Raw genomic sequence first — 18,465 nt, forward strand, 5'->3', positions numbered from 1 at the left:
AAAAGGAATTCCAAGTAGATTCATGGCCTAAATATAAAAGCAAAATATAAGCTGGAGATGGCAGCGGGACTGGTACGGATGGTTTCCACTCACAACAGCCCCTCTAAATTCACCCATCTTTGTGTCACAGCCCTCAGAATAACATTACAAAAGGAAAGATATTTTGCTTCTGCCACTGTGATCTGTAATAGAGCTAGACTGGTTTCCTATTTCCCAGGATTTTGCTCTTTAGTTAAAAGGGTTGTCAATCCCCAAGCACTTTCAACTGCAGGATCTTCAGGTTCTGATGACTCTCATGTGGCCCTTGCACCTCCAGATATATGCTCTCTAACAGTATGGCCTGATAAAACTCTGGGACCATTTCAACCTCAGAATCAGAGATTCCAGCTTCCTGGGAACATAGGTTTTGATTGTCATCTCAATGGGAGATCACAGAAGAAAATCATCACAGAAGAAAAGCCAGGTTCGCAAAACTTTACCTAATGTTCTAGCAGAATCTTTATCAAGTGAGACACGAGTTTGTGATGGCACAGTATGTGAATGAATTTCACAGTAATAATGCACCTGCTGAACAAGAAATCAGCAGTGCAGAAACTTACTTTGAAAATGCCAAAACAGAGTGTGCAATCCAGACATGTCCAGAATTGCTGCAAAGAGATTTTGAGTCACTGTTTCCAGAAGGAGCTACCAACAAACTAATGATTCTGACTATAACACAGAAAACTAAGAATGATAAGACTTTTTAGAGCAAAGAGGCAGAAAATGAAAGAGAAATGCTTTTAGAAAAGTTCATTAATGGTGCTAAGAAAATCTGCTATGCTCTTTGAGCTGAAAGGTATTGTACTGACTTAACTGACCCATCGTCTGGTTAGTATATTTTGGAACACAGACAAACAACATTCTTTTTGAGACAGATGAACACTACTGACATTTAGGATTCTCTGTGGATAATCTTGGCTGCTGTAAAGTGATTCATCATAGGCTCTGGGGTACCCATGTGGTTGTAGGAAGTATCTTCACTAATGCAACACTAGACAGCCATTTTATGAAGAAATTAGGTGGAAACTAACAGTAATGTCAATTTATTGGCTATACTATTTGTATGTACCATTTGGGCTGATCTATAAACACTGCGAAAAGCTTCAGTTTCTAAAATTTACTTATTTCTAGGTATTTATTTAGACATTTATGGGTTTACAACATTGGCAAGTGGCATGTGATTTTTACATCTCAAATGTTTATTCATACTATCACTGAATACATGTTGATCACATCCACATTGTATAGAATGTGATAATTAACAAGTAACCAGGACATGATCTCATACTGCTGTATCTTCCCTTTACTGGAAAAAACCTCAGTTTTATTTCTCTCTAAAAATAAAACACACATTTTGGGGGGGGAAGCAAAATACAAAAACTTTTAGATTATGATATGGGAGAATGATTACATGACCTCAGATTAGGAAAAGCAAGAACCAAGGTCATAGCTATGTTCCCTCAGCCAAAGAAGATATTTAGCAAAGGTCCAGAACAAATCATTTCAGGGGAAGGTAAATAAATGTGATAGGATTCCCAGTTTTCCACAGAACCTGGAAGTCAAGAGAGTCTCTGCCTTGCCTTGACAGAAATAAAAGCTGATGCTGACCATTCCTAACAAGAGATACACAATTATGACCACAAACTGCAACTAAAAAATGTAGACATGGTGCCTCTGTAGAATAAACTTATCCACATAGTCAAAAAATTTGTCACAGTCAAAAATTTGGCAAGTCCTTATTACTTGCATGACTCTTTAGCAGTGACTATAAAGCAAAATGAATAAGACGGATCTCAAAAATCTATTCCAAAAAATCCCCCTAAATAATTAAATCACAGTAAATTCTAAAATTATCCTAACAGAAATAACAATCTTAGAAAATACAAGATTGAAAGAAAGCCCACTTCTCTAAGTGAATGGAAATGAAGCTGGTAATAATATACAGAACAAAAAAAGGACCGAGAAAAAACAGTTCAAATGTGTTACTAATCTAGAGAAGAAAGTTCAAAATTTTTACTTGGGATCTAGAAGTGTGACTGAAGGAAAAGGTGGGAGGAAGTAAAGGGAGCTAAGGAGGAAAAGATAAGAGCCAACAAAGGGGCAGGTCTACTCAGTATGCACTTCAGTTTTATAAATAACAGTATTAGAAGCACATCTGAAATACTTCTGTGAATATATAGAAGATGTTTCTTCATAATAAGACATGTCTACCAAGCAAACTCTACGTACCTTAAAGTCTCAAGTCTATAAGTCTATGTTTAAGCTTTCCCTGACATCTCCAAGCAGAGCAAGGCTCCACCCCCTACAGCTAAAAAACTGAATACATCATAACTAGCATTTATCATATTTAGTGAACTTAGTCTATGTCTATTTCTCTTACTAAGCTATCAGCTCTGTAAGCCAAGGACTGTATACCATTTTTATGCTAGTATCTATTACAGAGCCACATACAAAGTAGGTACTCTGGAAATCCTTCCTGAGGGAATGACCAGAACTATTCTAAGAAATGGTGGCTTTGACAGGGAATACAACCTCGAGAGAGGCAAAATCAGATACAGTAAAACCAGTTAGGAAACCACTACAAAATTGCAGGAAAGGAGGAGGAGCTGACTATAGGAAGTCATGGGAAAACAAGAAAATAGATTCAAAGACTTATGAATGATTTTTAAAAAGAAGTAGGAAAAAAATAATAGAGAAGTAGAAGATGATTACAAGATTCAAAGCCTTCGTTCCTTGAAAGTCAATTACAAGTAAATATTTAAGTACCCAAGTAAATGAGAATTTACTTGGGCAATATACCATGCTAGACACTAGAAATGTAATAACAAGCAAAATATATGCTCATCATAATGGAGATAGGGAAAAACCAGAGAAAGATCAAGTCTCAGGGAAAAAATTTAGTCTACAAGGCAACTAAAAATGTAGATCTGAAATTTTAGAGAACATCAAGGGCAGAAAATATATTAGGACCATGCATAGCTCATGTTTTATGAATTTACAAGATCAATTAAGAAAATGTATAGGATTAGCTAAGACATCAAGACTGAACCTTGAGGAAGTATCTATATTGATATGGGGAGGGGACAGAAGAAAAAGAGAATGTTGTTAGAAAAGGTAAAAAAGCAAAAAATAATTTTTTAAGCCTAGGAAAAAAAGTTTGAAGATGAAGGGGTGGCATACAGTGCTCATTATTTCAGAAATACATATAAAATGACCAAATACTGCCTTGGACCTGACAAGGTGATCTTTAAGAAAGAAGTTTCCAGAGAATAATAGGAATAAACACCAAACTGCAACGAAAGAGAAAAAAAGGTGTAAAGAAGAAAGAGGGAGAGGCACCAATGCTGAGGAAGAAGAGAAGGGTACAGGAAATAAACAGGATCTTCAATTGTTAGCAGAAATAAAAAATAAGAGAAGGGTACAGGAAATAAACAGGATCTTCAATTGTTATCAGAAAAAAAAATAAAAAATAAGTGATATATAGCTGCTCCTCTTAGGTTTAACAGACTGTCAATGAAGTTATCTGACAACTTATTTCATCTCTATGGGATTACAATTATTTACATTGAAAATGAGAAAATAGTAACTGTACTTAAAAAATAATTTATATAAAATGACCAGTGTCAGAGTACATTTTATATACTATATACACTACGGAACTAAGAAAGGACTAATTCCTTTCTCCACTTAAAATGTACACACTTCATTTTTTTAAGATCTTATTTATTTATTTGAGAGAGAGAATGAGCATAAGAGGGGGGAGAGCACAAGGGAGGAGCGATTCCCTGCTAAGCAGGGAGCCTGCGGAAGGACTCATCCCAGGACCCCGAGATCACGACCTAAGCAAAAGGCAGTCACTTAACCAACTGAGCCACCAGGCACCCAAAATGTACACACTTTTAATTTCACCAATTTATAGCAAAACCATGATAATCCAGAATTTCCCTCCTTTCAAAGGGTAATGTGAAACAAATACTTTCAGAAAAGTTTTTACTTTTATTATATGCAACATTTGTTATATTTACATTTTATGTCCAGTAAGAACAATTAAGTAAAACAAAAGAAAATATTCTAATACTAAACAGCTTGTATACTCTTGGAATAAGTTCAAATAAAATGATCATTAATTAAAGAAAACATATCAGTATTTTTAAAAATCATACTGACAGTTCTAGGAACAACAAAAAAAAAGTCAATGGTATCATCATTCTTCATTCTGATATTATCAGATGTAAATAAATGTTAAGATGAAATAAGACTGAAGCAAAAATATCAAGTTCCTTTCAGTGAATGCAAATGAAGAGTAAGGGTAAGAGTAATAGGAATAATCATTCTTAATTGAACTGAAAAGAGATAAAGACAGGCATCTGCCATTTTTATGATGAATGTGCTTAAAAATCCAGTATGTGACAAGTTCAGGGTCACAAATCAAATCAAATCACTACTCAAATCCATACATGGCCATGTTTATTAAGATCTAATTTTCTTCCTGGGACTTTACCATGTAAAGGTGGAATTAGAAAGAAAGTAAGATTTGTAAAGAGTATGGTAACTGCAGAAGGCAGTCTTCCCACAATCGATACCTCTTACAACCAGCAGATGGTGCCCTCCATAAAGACAACTCTTCAGTCCATAGTCCTTACAGAGTATAAGAAGTTAGGCTTATTCTTAGGTCAGGGACAATTAAAAAGCTATTGTATTTTCTAAGAGAATAAAAGACAAATAAATTATGTCGATTTCCCCTAAGTATAGAACCTTAAGGCCACGTTTACATATTTTCCAACTATTCAAACAAAAAGCTGCTTTTTTCCATATACAATGTTACCACTAAGCCACCATGCAACTTGAATTAATCTTTTTTTAAATTCAAATTAAGTCTATTTAATAATTATCCCTTTGAGTTCTGGTAAAACAAAGTAATTTTAAATGGTTTAGGAAGTCCTTTCAGAAAATAACTCCTTCCGTTCATATATTTGGCAATGTTTATTTACAAAAGGTTAAATGTATTTCTTGCCTACATTCTTTTTAAGGACCATCACTCTTACGGAAGGAAATAAAGTTAAACTTAACTGGTTCAAACAGAAAAAAGAGCCCAGTCCCTAAAACATCTCAAGTAGTACCTGTATCTAACAGTATAAAAGGTATAGTTAAATCTCTTTAAAACAGTATTTTTATGGGGCGCCTGGGTGGCTCAGTGGGTTAAAGCCTCTGCCTTCGGCTCAGGTCATGATCCCAGGGTCCTGGGATTGAGCCCCACATCAGGCTCTCTGCTCAGCAGGGAGCCTGCTTCCTCCACTCTCTCTCTGCCCGCTTCTCTGTGATCTCCGTCTGTCAAATAAATAAATAAAATCTTTCAAAATAAATAAAATAGTATTTTTATATTAATAATGATAGTATCTCTCATTTACTGAATGACTGGTATTTCTCTAGTCAGTCATCAGCTCAATGTCCTATTCAGTGGGAGAATAAAATTACATATTCTTCTATGCACATCAAACCTCATCAACACATTCTTACACAACCCCACCACCCCAAAATAACTTGCCTCCATTTCATACAAGCTCTAACAAAGAGGAACTTCCCTCAGTCTCCCATCACTAATCTATTGGCTCACCTACTGCATTTATACCCATTCTCCCTTCCTTCTTGTTATTAGAAAGTATGTTAACCTTATATCAAAAACAAATCCCTTCACAGGTACACAAAACCCCATCCTCTATAGGTTTATCAAAGACTGACTTCACTAGTAGTCTCCTCTTTCCTCTGCATAAGCACCCTCAGTGTCTACTAGATGCCTTCTCTCACAATACATTCTGTTCTTGAGAGGAAGGAATACTATAGCTACCTGCTTAGACTACAAATACCCCTCCAGCTACTACCATCTTCTCTCTTAAATTACCTTCACAGCCAAGGTTTGCAAAAAGTATATTTTCTACCTTCACATCTTCAGTTCCCAACTACATTTCATACTAACAATCTTATTTCCAACACCTACCATCACCAGCAATAATGCTTTTGCTGTAATCATTGTAGTGGACTTCAAAAACAGCAACAGATGATTCCCTTCTCTGCATCTACACTCCTGCAACGTGACTCCGTTGCTCCTCCAATCAAGGAGAGTGTTCTTCCAGTCCTTGAATCTGAAATGATCTTACAATTTGATCCAGTGGGATCTTTGGCAAGCTCTGCCTTTCTGCCTTTGAGGTTACTGACTTGCCCTTGGAACTCTATTTAAAGTGCATAAGCCCAGAAGTTATCCCACTGGAAAATAAGAGGTCCCAGTTATTCTAGCCATGAGCATCAGGAACGAGCCAGCCCCACCCAAACTAGCAGGTGACCACAGACGTATACCTGTAGATGCATGAGGAAGCCCAGGTGGGAGATCACTAAGGCTGACCCAGATGAGTAGAACCGCCCAGCTCCTGCCCAGCTAAGCCAAACTCAACTGCCAACCTACAGAATCAGGAGCCAAATAAATGGTGGTTGTTTTAAGGTGTTATTTTTAGGGTGATTGATTATGCAGTGAAAGCTAACTAAAAGTCATCACTGACTTGTCGAATCAAATGAACACTTTTCTAATCCTTACTTAATTTCTCAGCAGTAAGAAATAGTTGATCGAAACTTCCTTCTTGATCATTCTTCTCCTTCAGTTTCTACTTCATTTTACCTCTTCCTTATTTTCCTCCTACTTTACTGATCACTCTTGTCTTTGTTGTTTCATTTTCTACACAGGCTCTAAATATTAGTAATTCATTAGAACTCAATTCCAACCCCTTTATTGATGTTTTCTAAAGGAGGCTCCATGCCTAGCATGGAGTCCAAAGCAGGGCTTGAACTCACACCCTGACATCAAGACCTGAGCTGAGATAAAGAATCAAATGCTTAACCTACTGAGCCATCCAGGCACCTCTATCCAATTTTTAACCTATATATTTTTCTCCAGACTTTTGCCCTAAGCTTTTTAAAACCTACTCTAAAGACTTCAAAATAAAACATACCCTACACTAATTGATCTCTTATGAACGCTGGTCTACATATACAACTAGTTAACATTTCCACTTGGTTTATTCACAAACGTATGCTGAACTTAAAATTCCCCTAAACAAACTATCTCCCACTTCTTCCCCCTCCAAAATAACCTTCCTTCTTCTATATTCTCTCTGTATATGCTGCCTTAGAGTACCCAACTTGTTCCTCCCAGAAAACTGGGAGAGTGGCCCTTTCAACATTTAAAATCAACCAAGTCCTGTAAATGCTACCTGCTAAATATAAATAAAATACACCTTCATTTGGCCATCATTTCACCACAACTGAATCTAAGCCACTTTCAATTCATTCTTCAAACAGCAGCTAGAATGATCACGGTACATTAATGACCTAATGTACCAAGGTACACTAATCTCTTCATATCACTGCCTTACTTAAAATTCTTAAATAGGTTCCCAATGCCCTTTCAATAAGTTCTAAATATACTACTCTGACCACTTTAATCACTATACTCCTGTCACAACTCTATTTCTTAAAGGGACCTAGCCAAGATCCTTCTTTCTCAGTGTGTACTACTCTTTCTGCTTCAAAAACTTTTTCCTCCTGTCGTTCCTTCTCTGATTTTTCAAGTCTCATATGTCAATCCTGTACACTTTCCTGAGTCTGCCCAAACTAAATTAAATCTCTATTACATGCTTTCAACACCACCCCTGTACTTTACCTTCAAAGAATTTATAATAATAATAAGTGTTTATCCTCTAATGTCTGTAACCCCTTCTGAACTTTTATGAACTATATGGGAACAAGAATCCAATTTTGTTCACTGTATACCTAAATGCATAATACGATGGGCAAAAAAGCAAGCGCTCAACAAATATTCTTAATTATAAGATGACTACCTAATAATGCCCATTTTATAAATGAAGAAACTGAGGATCAAAGAGATTAACTATGCTGAAGTTATCCAACAACTATACTGAAACTAATCTATACCTGATTCCCAAACCCTAACCTGATGATTCCCAATTTTTGGAGCTCAGCTGAATCTCCTAATACTCAGGCCCAAAGGCCTGCACTTAAAAAAGGTTACATGAGGATCTTAATGGCCAAAAAGTTAACCCAAATATCTACTAATTGATGAATGGATAAACAAAATGTGGTATATCCATATAATGTAAAACTAATTAGAAATAAAAAGGAACAAAGTACTGATATATGATACAACACTGATGAACCTCAAAAACATTCTTCAAATAAGAAAAGCCAGACACTGGGGGTGCCTGGGTGGCTCAGTGGGTTAAAGCCTCTGCCTTCAGCTCAGGTCATGATCCCACGGTCCTGGGATAGAGCCCTGTATCACATCAGGCTCTCTGCTCAGCAGGGAGTCTGCTTCCCCCTCTCTCTCTGCCTCTCTGCCTACTTGTGATCTCTGTCAAATAAATAAATAAAATCTTAAAAAAAAAAAAAAAAAAAAAAGGCCAGACACCAACCAAATGTTTATAGCAGCAAAAAAAAAAAAAAAAGGCCAGACACCAACCAAATGTTTATAGCAGCAATGTCCATGATAGCCAAACTATGGAAAGAACCCAGATGTCCTTCAACAGATGAATGGATAAAGAAGATGTGGTATATATACAATGGAATACCATGCAGCCATCAAAAGAAATGAAATCTTGTCATTTGTGACAACGTGGATGGAACTAGAGCGTATAATGCTTAGTAAAATAAGTCAATCAGAGAAAGACAATTATCATATGATCTCCCTGATATGAGGAAGTTTAGAGGCATCATGAGGGGTTTGGGGGGTAGGAAAAGAATAAATGAAACAAGATGGGATCGGGAGGGAGACAAACCATAAGAGACTCTTAATCTCACAAAAGAAACTGAGGGTTGCTGGGGGGAGGGGGATAGGGAGAAGGTGGTGGGGTTAAGTACATTGGGGAAGGTATGTCCTATGAAGTGTGTAAACCTGGCGATTCACAGACCTGTACCCCTGGGGCTAATAATACATTATATGTTAATAAAAAAATAAAAAATTAAATTTAAAAAATGTATAAATAAATAAATAAGCCAAACACAAAAAGCTACATAAAGCTACATATTGCACAGATTACATTCACCATGAAACATCCATAAAAATCAAATAGATGAGTTGTCATTTGGGATTGGGGTTGAGAAAGTTGTCACCATAAATGGACGCCATAATCTTTGGAGAACAATGGTTATATACGCTAACCTTACTAAAATTCATTGACTTATACACGTAAAATAAGTGTTTTAAAGAAAACACAAAGAGAACGATCCATTCTGTCAGATGTTAGAGAAGGTTGTCAACAGCATATCACAGAGTTGCAATTTAAGCTGTGGAAGACAGTAAAATGGCTACATGTGGATTCTAGGATTCAAGGTACTGTAAAGCAGAGTGAGCAATGAAAAAAGCACAGAAATATGCTAGGTCTGAAAAACCAAACAAACAAGTAAGTACAGGTATCTGTTTTATGTGCCTTTCCAAAAAAAATCTCACATTCTGCAAAATCACACTTTTCAAAAAAATGGGTAAAACAGAACATTAACAAAACAACAGCAATCAAATAATGTACAAGCATAGTCTCCACGGGCATTTATTCCCAGTGCCATAAGCAAACTTATTAGAGTTCAGGTTTTCTGAAGATGTAGGCCCATGAAGGTAATACTCTACTACTAACAGAAAAAAATTCAGCAAAATTAAAAACAGCCTTCAATTTTTTGTCAAACGTGGGGAAAACAGCCTCACAGATATTTCATCTGCAACTGAAGCTGAACTAAACAGGTAAACAGATTTAGGGATTCTTGACACTATTAAATATTCCGCTTATAAAAAAGGCAGTTTTGAATCAGGATTTTCAGCCTTTTTTTTTTCTTTGCATCTATAGATCACTTTAGATGTTCACTTTATTTTTTTTTAAGATTTTATTTATTCATTTATGTGACAGAGAGAGGTCACAAGCAGGCAGAGAGGAAAGCAGAGAGAGGAACAAACAGGCTCCCTGCTGAGCAGAGAGCCTCACACGGGGCTCAATCTCAGGACCCATTGATATGGATTTATCATCAAAAAGTTTAACTTGATAAATATCTCAGTATATCATCAAAAAGTTTAACTTGATAAAATTCTCAGTAAATTTCCTTACAATAGGAAAAAATACCAAAACCAAAATAGCACATAAATATTTGAAGATACTCCTTAATATAAAAATTTTGAAGGTGTTCACAAGTACTTTAGTCTCATTAATGTTACTTTTTTCAGTTATTCTCAACTGCACTATGTCCAATAATTTCTTTACCTGTTAGGAATACTTTGCACCGGCATCACCCTGACTAGAAAACTGCTGCTCATTCCATGAGAGAATTAGGAAGAACTTTTTTTTATGTTTTTAACAGATAATTGCCAATATCTACCTTATATTCTTCCTGGCCAAAATCAACCCAATTTTGTTCTTTGGCACTGCTGCCCAAACATGAATGCCTGTTTTCGTTTTCTTTAACAGATTTATTGGGATATAATTCATATACCAAACAATTCACTCTTAAAGTATATGAGTCAACAGCTTTTGGTATACATTAATTTTTTTTTTGTAGTAAGATATATGTAAAATGAAATTTGCCATTTTTAATGTACAACTCAGTGGCACTGTTTATATTCACAAACTTGTACAACCATCACGACTATCTATTTCTGAAACTTTTCATCACACCAAACAGAAACACTATAACCATTAAGAAATAACCCCCATTCTCTACTCTCCCTGGCCCCTGATAATCTCTAATCTACTTTCTGTCTCTATCAATTTGCCTGTTCTAAGTATCTCATATAAATGTAATCATATAATATTTGTCCTTTTATGTCTGGCTTATTTCACTAAAATTACTTCCAAGATCCATCCATGTTGTATCACGTATGAAAACTTTCTTCTTTTTTATGATGGATAACATTCCACTGTACATACACACCATATTTGTTTATTCATTTATCTGTTGATAGATTATTTCCACTTAGGTTGTTTCTACTTGTAGCTATTATAAAACTGATATAAACATTGGGATACAAATATTTCTTCAAGACCCCTCCCACCTTCAATTCTCTTTGGTATATACTTAGGATTTTATGGATTCTTTGTGGAGAAATGTCTATTCAAGTCCTCTGCCTTAAGTTAGGTTATTTGTCCTTGTGCTCTTTAATTGCAGGCATCCTTTATATATTCTGGATATTAAATCCTTATCTGATGTATGATTTACAAGTATTTTCTCCCATTTGTACATTGTTTTTTCCCTTTCTTAACAAAGTCTTTTAATGCACAAGTTTTTAATTTTTATGAAGCCAAATGTATCCATTTTCTTTTATTGCTCTTGCTGATGGTATCATAGCTAAGAATTTATTGCCAAATCCAACGTCATGAAATTTTACCACTATGTTTTCTTCTAAGACTTTATGGCTTTAACTCTTTAGGTTCTTGATCCACTTTGAGCTTATTTTTATATACTGTTTGAGATATAGGGCCAACCTTCACTCTTTTGCATGTATAAATCCAGTTCTTTCCAGCATCTGTTGAAAACTATTCTTTTCCTATTTATCTTTAATAAAGATGTCCTGGTTTCTCCTCTAGAAATTTTGATTCAGTAGATTTGGGGAGGGACTTAAGATTCCACATTTAAAGGATGTCTCAGATATTTCCCATGGTCAAACAAGTTTGAAGAACAGTAAAGAATACAACTTCAAGTACCTGATTCATATTCTAGAGCAGTCAAAAACTATTTCTTTTTAATGCTTGTTTAGCCCTCAGATACACTCAACTTATGCTACATCCAGGTGAGGACTTAGGTAAGAGGCCTTAATTTTCACAAAAGGTTGTTAACCTTACCATCTGCACGTGTGATCCCTAAAACATAAGGCTTTTCCAAAATAAAAACAAACTTGCCACACTACAGACTCACGCCATTCACTCTTTTAACAATATGTGAGCATCTATTATATCCCTGCACTTTCGATCCATGGGGGATACAGCAGTAAAGATTCTTGCTCTTGTGGACTTAAAGTTGGTGGGAAACAGACAACAAATAAGTATGTGTGTTAAGTAATGTGAAATGTTAAGAAAATTAAGGATAAGTGGGAAGAGAGCTGTTTAAGATTGCAAAGACATTTCAATGAAGTTGACATTTGAGCAGAAACCTGAAAAAGAATAAGAAAGTGAATTATACAAATACCAACAGCAGGCTATTCAAGAGAGGTGCCTGGGTGTCTCAGTAAGTTAAGTGTCTGCCTTCGGCTCAGGTGGTGATCCCAGGGTCCTGGGATCAAGTCCCACTTCAGGCTCCCTGCTTCAAGGGGAGTCTGCTTCTCCCCTGCCTCTCTTTTCCTCTCATGAAAATAAATAAAATCTTAAAAAAAAAAAAAAAAAGAATATTCAAGACAGAGTGAGGCCCAAAGATTACAAGCTTGAACAATATACTACTCAACTGTTGGCAATGAAGCCCAGTTAGATTTCAAGGATTATGAAGGATTCTTGAGAGGAATCCAACTGATCTCTTCCTCTAGATCAGGGATTCTCAACCTAAGGACCACTGGTTGATGTTTTTGCTCAGAATCCTTTATTATGGGTGAACAGATGCGTGTTCCTATGCATTCCAAGATAGCAGCATCCCTGGGTACCCCCCCCCAACACACACACACCACCATCACCCTTAGTTTTAGACAAAACCAAAAATGTCTCCAGATAGTTCCAAATTCCCCCACAGGTCAAAATGCACTCGAGATTGAGAACACCACTGCAGATTAGTTCTTAAACTGAAGATCCCTGTAGGAAACCCATAAAAATGGGCTTTAATAGGTCCTCTAAAGGAGTATATAAAGTTTGCATGTGTGTGAAAATGTGCTTTTTTCTAGAGAGAGGGTGCATTGCTTAAAATATCTAGAAGGCTAATGACTCAAAAAAAAAAAAAAAAAAAAAACCTAGGAAAGCTTTACTATTTCAACTGGGTTACTAAGAAGATTGTACAACTGAGTAAATTTCTAGAAACAGACACTCTTGTAAGACTGAATCCAGAAAAAATACAAAATCTGAACAAAAACAACAACAAAATTGGGGGAAAAAACTTTATTTATTTACTTACTCATTCATTCATTAATTTATATTTAAATGGGTTAACATCTGAAAGCTCCAGGTTTGAGCCTCATTTGTCCTAACAGCCACGTATTTAATATCAATGGGCTATAGTCTCCTTTTTTTTTTTCTTTCATCACAAAACCCATCAAAAGCCTATATTTACTGAAAGATGTTCTTGAAAAATCATCACCAACTGTCATTTTATTATCATCCTTATTTAACAAATGAAGAAACCAAGGTCAAGATAAGTTGACTACTTTACCCAGGATCACAAAGCTCTTGAATGACAGAACTGGAAGTACACCCTAGTTATGTACATGGTTATATGACAGGAAACAGCCACAGGAACATACCTAATTTCTTGGTTTTACTTATTTCAGAAGCAAAATAGGGAACACTATAATTATGGTACATAACCAATAAATCACTAACAAACTATCCTCAAAGAGCATAAGGTGAACAAATCAAACAGATATATCAACTGTAAGATTAACATTACCTATGACTGAAAAACCTAGAACTTGATTAGGGGAAGTGGAGCTTTTTATGACTCCTGAGTCCTCAGTGAACCCTTAGCAGGTCAGTAAGTAATAGGAAGGATAAACCTGCAACATACCTAGAATAAGCACAGAAGTGAGTTTTATTTACTTTTTTTAAGCCCTCAGTGCAAGCCAAAGTACAATTCAAGGTATCTAAAATATGATTCAATAAAGACAATTCTACAGGAATGGGGAGCCAACACAAGCATCCAAATAGTGATCTGAATGTGCACTTTAATCTAGGAAAAAAAAAATAATAATTACATAAAGCAATGATTCTTGAAACTTTTATTTTAATCATGAAACTCATTCTTCTAACCAAGATCTTATAACCATGTCCAATATAGTGAACAGATTAAAAGAGCTGCTCTTGCTGAACTAGATCAGTACCCCAATGACCACAACTCTTCTTGTCAAGAAATCCCCAAGAATAACATGACAACCAGTGATCTGTCAGTGTTTTTGAAAATGTGAATTATTACTATCTAAATATATATATATTCATGATATCTATTAAATTTTAATGATACATTCCCTTAAACCCAGTAATCCCTCTCTTCCCACCCTATCTCACAGAAACAAAAATGTCAATATAAACTGTACAAAAGTACTCACCTTAGCACTATTTAAAATGGAAGAAAAAAGTGTAGAAAAAACCTGACATCTACAAGGAAACAGCTAAAGGAAGTGTGGTAAATCTTCCCATGGAATATTGTGCAGCTATTACAATGAACAAATTCCATCAGCTCATCTACACCAATGCTGAGGAGAAAAGCATTACTGTCCAGTGTGTGTGCGTGCACTGGACTTCTTCATAAAACAAGTACCCCCACAACACACACCAAAAATAAAAGCCCTTCTACTGAAATGGAGAAATACATACAGAAATTAACGGGAAATATAGAACTCAAAATTATTTCCACTGTTAAGTATGTAAAAATGAAATATAAACACGATTTGAGCCTGGAATGGAAAACATTCCTTCTATAGATACGTTATTCCAAAGTATCTATAATAAAGTATTTTTAAAAGCAATCCTTAAATAACAAAAACAAGCCAATAATCTGTAATTATTATGGACTGCTATCCTTTGAGCTTTGCATTTCTTCATTAACACTTTTTTCTTAAAACTGAATTTTTAAATGAAGACGAGGTGAAAGATATTCAAGGTTGTATACCATGACAGGAGGCAAGAGTGCAAATATTTTGAACTGTCGAAGACACCTCTGCCTTTAATAAGAGAAAAATCACAATATCTCTCTAACCAGTTCTCTTTCTTCTTTCTTTTCATCATCTTTCACTGGAGGATCCTAAAATATACGGAAGAATTCAATTACATGATCCAATGAACTCTGAACCTTCATATCCATCCTCATCCCATTAGAGCTCTTCAAGGTCTGAAACATTACAATTTTATTATCTTATTGTATTATATACTTAGAGTTATCTGCAATTCTTATTATTCAGCTCTCCAACATTAGTTGAGCTGTTACTCACAAATCCACTGAGACAATTACTCAATTAACCACTTGAAAATTATTTTTTGATCTCTTTTATATATTTTCCCAGGAAAACAAAGTAACAGAAAGAACATCAATACAGAAAGCAGTTTTGCTATCTTTCATTTTCAAAGAAACTATTTCTTTTTAATCCCTAGCAAACCTAAGTTTTCTTCTCCAAAAAGAACATAAAAAGTCACAGAAAATGAAGTACTTAAAAAAAACAAATAGCTATAAGAAGTAAACTTTAGAATACAGACTGTCTTTTGAGATCCAATTAGAGAGCTCAATGGGTCAGCTTAATAAAAACACCTATAGCTTATCCTACAGAAATGGGATTCATTTTCTTTTATAAAATGTAGACAGTAAAGATTTGCTTAACTGCTGTAAAAACTGTAAACCCCTACACGCGAAATTACCAAATGGTACTCTAAGTCATCTGAAAACACCCAGGACACCACAGCAAACTTACAGGCATTATGGGATACTTTTTAATTATCAAGGAAACGTAACAATTCTCAAGATCTGTCAGACACCAAGTGAACTACTAGTTCAAGGTAATTCCATTTCAACATAAGACCATTCTACCTTCCTTTGGAAGGTACCACATCTTTGAGAAACTGGGTTTGGGGGCAGTTGATATGATAAAAAGTACTGCATGGATATCAGTGGGAATTAAGAACTGAGGTGGCAGTGTCCAATCTTAGACTTGAGGACTTGTCTATGACCAACAAGCAAACATAACCCATTCGTAAGTAACTATTCTTATTTAAGAAAAAAAAAATGTTTTTTTCTTTCAGCGTATGTGTAATTCCTAGGCCATAAATACTGGAGTTATCTGTACATAACTTAAATAGGACTATTAAGTATTATTTTTTGGCTCTGTGAAAAAATGGGATGAAACACTAGGGGCACCATAAGCCAAGCACTTTTAGGAACTTCTCATCATATATTTACAAGTGATTCTCACAGATATTTGCAAGTTGCAGTAGGGTTTATCATCTCTACCCAATCTTCGTTGGTAAAGGAGCAAAGAAAATAAAAAACTGCAAAGACTGAAAACATAAAAAATAAAAATTATACGGTGTTTACCATCACATTTAATTCTAGAAAAGCAGGAAACAGAACTAAAGGTTGAATACCAATAATTAAACAAAAAAATACCCAAATGTTGCCTATATTCCATTTGTTTATTTAAAGACAAGGACTATTTCAGTCTCAAAGCCTTGGTTACTAACAATCTTTATCAAACACTGTTTAGCGGTTGAGCCCTTTTTTCAAAATCCCCCACCAAATTCTAAGTTACAAAATATCTAAAAGGCAGTCTCTGTAGTTTAGGAGAAGCCTAGGACCACACTCTGGCCTTCCTCCTCCACATGAGTAACAGTATTCACCGGAACCCAGAGGCTTCAACAAATAGTTTAGGGCTGCTGAAGGGAAAGGGGCAAAAGTGCCCCAGCCTTTCAATTAAAACAGCTCAGCACCACAGAAGATCTCCTTTGAAAAACGAATTCTCCGGGGAGGCACAGGTTACAATTGACAGCCTAAGGCCAGGACAATACTTTTAAAATTTTTTTTTTTAATAGCAGTACAATCCAATACATAAATATGTTAACAAAGAAGAAGTCTCATTAAATAACCTTTTTGTGTGTAATTCATGAGATTTTTCTATTCCAACTGAAATCCAGTTTACAAAAAAACTCTGGTGTAGGAAATTACCTCAATGACTTCTCAAATTATCAGATTTTTTTTTTCAGTGTGAAGAGGAGGAGCAAGGAGAGAACAAAAAGTTCTTTGGTAATAAAGGAACAACAAAAGGGAGAAAAGAAAAACCTTAATATTTCCACCTCATTATGCATACCAAAAACCAAGCAAAAACAACAGAAAAAGGGTGGAGAAAAAGGAGGGAAACAGTAAGAAAAGAGTGACTATGCATAAATTAGAGCTCAATGTAAAAAACAAAACCACCAAAATCTTTTCTCTAGTTAAGAAAAAACTTTCTACCTGAAACAAGAGAATAAATCTTTGACTCTTTTTCAACACCACAGATTTTAGAGCGGTCAGCCACATTATAACATTTACCCACCTCCATTCTTCCCCAAATCCATGAAGATGGCCAAGGAAAAAGAAACAGCATTAGAAATCAGAAGGTAACTGACAATGCTGAGAGCTGACAGAAGGAAAACCAAAACTGCAGAAGCCATCCCAACACAGAAGAAATGGGGTGGAATGGACTGAAGACAATAAAATGGAACATCCTTAGCCTTGGCCCACCATAATTCACAAACAAGCAAACAGAATCTTCCAATAACATTACCCTTATCTCTACAGAAACTTATTTTCCTAATTCCTATTAATATTGTCAGCTCAGATAACACAGTACATAGGATTCCGAAACTCCACCAGAAATCAAAACAGAACTAAGACAGACCAAGAGCTTTCATATGAGTTTTCTTAACTTGGCACAGACTCCAAGATAAATCATTTGGGATTTTGTGACCCAAATGCTCTCTCAGCCATTTGTCTTGTTCCAGGGAGACACAAGACTTGCCAGTATGCTCCCAGCCCACATACCCTAAAAATAATCCTACTTTTTTAAAGCCTGTCTCAGTTCATTTACCATACCAGAGAAAACACACAGAGAGAAAGGATTAGAGACACCCATTCCTTAGCAGAACTCATCTAGAGAAAATAAGCCTAATTGGTACAACTGCTAAAGCAGCCCACACCCACTATCAATAATGACTAATTTAGATCCCACTTAACAACTGCATAAGGATAAATCAACAAGCACATAAACATGGTCCAAAAGAATGCACAAACTGAAAATCAGAGCAAACAGGCCAAGTGAAATAAAATACAGAAAGGCACAAAGAAATTTTAAAGAATTTTCCAATTAATACTCTGAATGAACTGTGGAGAAACTTACATACATAATAAAAGTAGTCTACTTGGAAAGTAGCAATGATAAAACAAGAAAATTCTGGAGACTTGAAACCACAATAGTCCCAACCCTCCAAAAAGGATGAGGGGAGAGGTAACTAAATACCAACAGAAGTCGGTGCTTGGGTGGCTCAGTCAGTTAAGCGTCTTCCTCCAGCTCAGGCCATGATCACAGGGTCCTGGGATTGAGTCCTACATCAGGCTCCCTGCTCAGCAGGGATGGATTCTGCTTCTCCCTCACCACCTCCCAACTACTGTGTGTGTGCTTACTCTCTCTAGCAAAAATAAATAAAATCTTAAAAAAAAATTTTTAAGTAAATA

At 35.6% G+C, this 18,465-nt stretch overlaps 1 protein-coding gene and 1 pseudogene across 5 annotated transcripts in view; one reads left to right on the forward strand and one right to left on the reverse strand.

Annotated features, from left to right (window-relative positions):
- The window catches only part of PDS5B (PDS5 cohesin associated factor B), a 201,723-nt gene that overhangs the window by 131,088 nt on the left and 52,170 nt on the right, over positions 1 to 18,465 (reverse strand). The window lies entirely within an intron of this gene.
- LOC116574098 lies at positions 58 to 844 on the forward strand (annotated as a pseudogene).

Source organism: Mustela erminea, chromosome 15 (assembly GCF_009829155.1).
Source record: "Mustela erminea isolate mMusErm1 chromosome 15, mMusErm1.Pri, whole genome shotgun sequence".
Lineage (NCBI taxonomy): Eukaryota > Metazoa > Chordata > Mammalia > Carnivora > Mustelidae > Mustela > Mustela erminea.